This window comes from Scylla paramamosain, chromosome 4, assembly GCF_035594125.1.
Source record: "Scylla paramamosain isolate STU-SP2022 chromosome 4, ASM3559412v1, whole genome shotgun sequence".
NCBI classification, from domain to species: Eukaryota; Metazoa; Arthropoda; class Malacostraca; order Decapoda; family Portunidae; genus Scylla; species Scylla paramamosain.
This window is the reverse complement of record NC_087154.1, coordinates 752,501-758,210: the sequence shown is the minus strand read 5'-3', so window position 1 is coordinate 758,210 and position 5,710 is coordinate 752,501.

Below are 5,710 nucleotides of genomic sequence, written 5' to 3'. Positions count from 1 at the left end.
CAGCACTGTGCCCCTTCACCTTCCCTTCTTCTTCGGGGCTTTCTTCTTGCTACACTGGGTTCCCGGAAAGGCGTGTGGTGCTATCAACACTCCTCTCAGCGGCGCGCGTTCGACCCTCTCTGAGCTCACCGTCTTCGCACTATATTCATAATAGCCCCGGACAAGCACCATCCATTTCGCACCGATGATAAATTCTCAACCAGACAATATAATCAATTGCATCCGAGCGCAAGGGTTACCAGCGGAGGCCGGCAACAAGGCCGCACCACAATGGAAGACTGAAAGGATTTTGGACTCTACGCTGATACAGAATAGGTGTTTCTTTGTACCCAAATAAGCGAAGGAAATACATCTCAGTGCACTTCTGGTTGGGGGTCAAAATTTGTTGTCGGGGTCGTATTCCAAGAGATAAGATTAAGGAGCGAGAAATTTCAATGGTTTGAGGGAAATGTTGGGAAAGGAGCACGGACAGAGACAACAGCGGTAGAGATGGAAGACTCGTCCCCCCAAAACACTCAATAATTCGAGTGTTTCTTTACCATTCTTATCATGAGGACGTTGTACTTGCTGAACGAAACTCTATCAAAAGACGTACCGAGAAGTCTTAGCTGGGAAAAGTGACCTGGAATGATAAGATTCATCTCACTAAACAATCCATTCGTTGAAGTATTCTCTGGGGTAGAAAACTCTAGCACTTATTTCGAGACACGAAGCAGTAATTGTTTCTTTCGGAGTTTGAGTGGAAGGAAGAAGATTTGCTTGATAATCTCACCCCTAAGAGTTCCTGAGTAACGAAAGGACAACGTAGGCATAGAATCTGAATGCTTTAGGAAGATATCAAAAAGAGGTAGAGTAGTTAGTCCTACAGATGCTGGCTTGCGAGGTGTTTAACAAAGGACGAAAGAACATGTGGTGGGGTGGGGTGGATGAATATCGAAAGGGAGGATTTATTTCAGAGGAAACCTGATAGATGCCAAAGTAGAATGATAGAGAGACCTCACAGGTGACAACTCGTGAATAATCCGGTGGGGGGGCGGGGAGAACGGGAGAGAGGGGAGAGAAGAAAGAAAGAGATGTACTCGTGTATGAACCTTGAATAGGATAGAAAACACAAAGAAAAGAGAAGGAAGAGCAAATAGCATCATACCTGTTGGCTCTTACGAGGTTGTGGAACACTAAACTATCTTATCTAAAGTAAGCGACGTAGAACAGCAAAGGCAACGTACTAGAGAGAGAGAGAGAGAGAGAGAGAGAGAGAGAGAGAGAGAGAGAGAGAGAGAGAGAGAGAGAGAGAGAGAGAGAGAGAGAGAGAGAGAGAATGGAGAGGGAGAGAGGGAGTGGGGGGAGGATGGCACATTACCCAGGCTGGTGTAATTGATGTTCGCCACCACGATGAGACAAGGACAGATTTTAAGATGCAACGTAGTGGATGGCGGCCGTCGGGTCGTTAATTGATCCCTCGTGTCTCCTGATGTATTAATTATGGCTGCCGCTCGCTGCTAATGGCTGGCGTGGCACGTGCCTTCAGAGGTGCGCCTGTGTAATGTCCTGGTGTGTGGTGCGACGTGTGGTGTGTTCCCTGTGTGCGTGTGCGTGTGTGTGTGTGTGTGTGTGTGTGTGTGTGTGTGTGTTTATTCGTCCATACAACTCAGAAGCCACAGCTGTTGTCTTATGGGCTGGAAGTGTTACAATAATACGTCCGCGTGTGTGTGGAGTGAATCGATGCGTCCTGGGGAGATGAGGGACCGTGAGTCGCTGGGATGATCATGGCAGAAGACACTCTCTCTCTCTCTTCAGGTGTTAGTTATCTAATGCAGGACTAAAAGGGTCTTTTCTCCATCACCTCTCGTTATTGTCATTTTTTTCTTCGTTGTTGTTATTGCTTTTTATTTTCTTTTACCACGAGTAATTTTTTGTTCCTACATTTGTATCTTGATGTCTTTACTTGTTAATTTCTTCATAAGAGCTATCTGTTATGTTGTAGAAGTATTTTTTTATTTGCACCTATAGTTGTCCACATAATAAATTATGTTCCTGTGATCAATGAATCAACCTAATCTAATCTTGTCTAATCTAATCTACCTTTACTTTAATATTTTGATCTTAGATTTCCACTCGTCAATTCAGATGTCTATCTTTTCAAATTGTCAGTCAAACAATCAATACTCTCGTCATTCAGCCTCACACGGCCTTAGTTACAGACTCTCCCCTTTGTAAGAAGTTGACGCTTCAACTCAACCAACTCTGAGTCCTCGATGTGGACTAGTGACTGATCACGTACTGTCCGATCCAGCTGGGTGTCCTCCTGCGCGGCCCACGATCTAAGGCTCGTGTGCCACACCTGGGAGAGTCGCTATGGAGTAATGAAACCAAAACCCTGATTTCATTACACGGAAGACACTTAGCTCGGCCATTCCTTCATGTACCGCAGAGCAGGTGACGCCACAACGAGGCAGTGCCCTGGGCGCCAAACCTTCCCACGCCTCGCCTCGCTCAAGTGGAGTGATGAAATAATTTAATGGCAAGATGAAACGTCCAGAAAACTATTAACAAAAAATACTTTTCCTGTGGATGTGGTATACAGCCATTCATGAGTTCCATTAATCTGGTGGCAAAATGAGATTCCGGCCTTGACTTCCCCCACTCCCGGTGACCCTCGGGGCGCCGCCAGCATATCGTAAACGAGAGCGTCCCGCGGGTCGCCTTTTCTTTATGCCAAACAAATTACACTCGCTGATATTAAGGTTATAAGAGGATAAGGAATAAGAGGCCGGGACCCTTGCGGGCACTAAGTACGACCTGTTCGTCTCTCAGCGCGTGATTCCAGCCAGTAAGCGTCAGTGTCCCCAGCGAACATTAGGCTCCCCCAATGCACTCGACCCTGCATCCAAAATTCATTAAAAGGCGCCACTTGTCACTCTCGCCTTGCAATTGTGACTTAGTTGACACAATGCATTTCCAACTTGGCTGTCTTCGATTTCCTAAATGGATTTCCTTTGTATCTGCCTTTGATTAAGCAAGGGTGAAACAGGAGGTAGCGCCCGTGTCATATTTCTTCGTCTTTCTCCATGGGTGATAATTACTGAGGCCTTTGTCCCCGGCCAGTAATGGAATGGCGGGCGCCGCGCACTCCGCCACACACTTCGTAATTAGAGTTTTTATTTACATTTGTTGCGGCAACGGAGGACCGTCGTTGGATATTAATATATTGGATTTTCCAGTGACCCGCCGCCGCTCACTGGCTCCCTGCTGCTGCTGCTGCTGCTGCTGCTGCTGCAACAGTCTGTGCGGCGAGTACTACTTGTGGTGATTGCTTTCCCTTTCTCCCTCACAATCCCTCTCTCACTCTCATTTTATTATGCATCGACTTTCTTTCCTCAGCCACACATCTCGCTCATTAACATGCATGGCGCTTTCTTCACTTCACCACACTTTTACACCTTACAAAACTCACTCATAGTAATTACTCCGGGCACTTCAGCGTTGTGATTTATTCCGCTCTCCATTCAGCAACGCAATTTATATGTATAAATCACCGCTTACTCCTTCCTCACCACATCCACGTCTCCCTGGCGATATATTGCCTCCGAAAGCAAGCAAACTCCCTCCTCGCACTATTTCGCCTCGGAATCATAAGCTCCCTTACATTATGCTGAGCTCAGAGCACCAAGAAGCAACGCGTATTGATGACACAGGCCAGGCATATTATGGTAGGTATTTCTTTGGAGGCCTTGTGTGTGTGTGTGTGTGTGTGTGTGTGTGTTTCATCGTGCCGCGTCGTTTGTTTTCTTCTCGTGTCTTGGAATGGATTAGGTTGTGTTGTGCTGTGTTATGTGGATCTATATTGTCTTGTGTTGTGCTGTGTAGTATTCTGTTATATTGAAATGGATTGTGATGTGTTGTGCTGTATTGTTTTATATATGGTATATCACATTGTTGTTGTTGTTGTTGTTGTTGTTGTTGTTGTTGTTGTTGTTGTTGTTGTTTGTTTGTTTGTTGTTGTTGTTGCTGTTGCTGCTGTTGTTGTTGTTGTTGTGGTGGTAATATATTAAATGCAATACAAACTCATGCAAAGAGACTGAAAGTTTTAGCTCAACTATATTTTCTTCAGTACTAACAAGCTCACAAAATATTAGATTATGTAATATTACAACAACAACTACTATTACTACTACTACTACTACTACTACTACTACTACTACTACTACTACTACTACCACTACTACTACTAACACTACCACTACTACTACTACTACTACAAAATTATAAAACTAACAAATGGGGACGTGTAACAGTAACATGCTTAGCCTCATCATTTTCCTGCACTTCCTCTCACCTCTCTTCCGTTCCTTCCCTCACTCCATCCTATACGTATTTCCTTTCCCTCTTCTTTCCCTCTCCTCTTACTACACCCCTTTCTTCATCCACCCCTTTAACCACCTGTGTCTAGAAGTGCCCTCCTCCTTCATTTTTCCTTCATCGACACCTGGGGATAATACGTGACGAGAAAAGGAAGTACAAAGGAGGGGATGAGAGAGAGAGAGAGAGAGAGAGAGAGAGAGAGGCGGGGGGGGAAGAGGGGAGGGAGGAAAGGGAGCAAAACACAAGAAACAGACGCAGACAAGTGAGACACATGCAGCAACAGAGATAAGGCAGACAGACACAGGTAGGGACCGGACAGATAGACGGACAAAAGAGGGAGATGATAGACAGACACAAGTAACACAGACAGACACAGACACAAACGTAAGACAGCGAAAACCGGCTAGCAAAGAAATATGATAGAGGCAAATGAAAACAAGCACACTGTCAAACAGAACATAGGCAATCAGACAGGACAACAACAACAACAACAACAACAACAACAACAACAACAACCACACACGCACACACACACACCAGTCATTCACAGAAACACTCCCCACTTCCCCATCACCACTGTTTCCACTCTGGGAGGTAACCCATTCTCTCCCTGCACTTTTCTTCTTTATCCCTCCCCTACACTCTTGTCTTCTCCCTCCCTCTCTCCTTCCCTCCTTCCCTCTCCCTCTCCCTCTCTCTTCCCCTCACACACGGTGGTGGTGAGGACGCGACGCTAAACACTCCGAGTTTTGCCGCTTTATATTCAATTAGAGCGGCCATTGAGGTCAAAAACAGATGTTAGCCCGCGTTATGGCAGCAGCATTTTAGCGCGCTCCTCTCCTCCCCTTCCCTCCCAGACCGGGGTGGGGACTACTACATTTTTCAGCGCTTCATCATTTTTCTCCCTTTCATATTTTAAAATGATGGTTTACTAATTTTGTTGATTAATTTCCTACTCTAATAGTTTGAGGAGATGCGGCCGGAAGACAGGAAGACATCATCGCTCGGGAAGTCTTTCTTACGGGTGCGGATGTGGGCGTGTGTGTTCTGGGGTCTTACAGAGGACTCGGCGGGGAGGATTGGGGCGGGGCGAGGAGGGGCGGGGTTAAGGTGAGTAAGGAAGGACGTGACGGGGCGCCGTGTGAAAAGCGGCGTGTGTGTGGTGGGGATGATGTCAGAGCTGGTAAGGTAACACTGCTGGAGTCTCAAAGCAATTACATAATTCTTGCGCCAGTACACTGCTGAAACACGACCAACACTGCACAAAAATACTATAACCTGAAAGGAAGTAAAACGAGAAAGACAACACTAAATCAAACATCGTAATCTATGCAATATAAAAGTACAA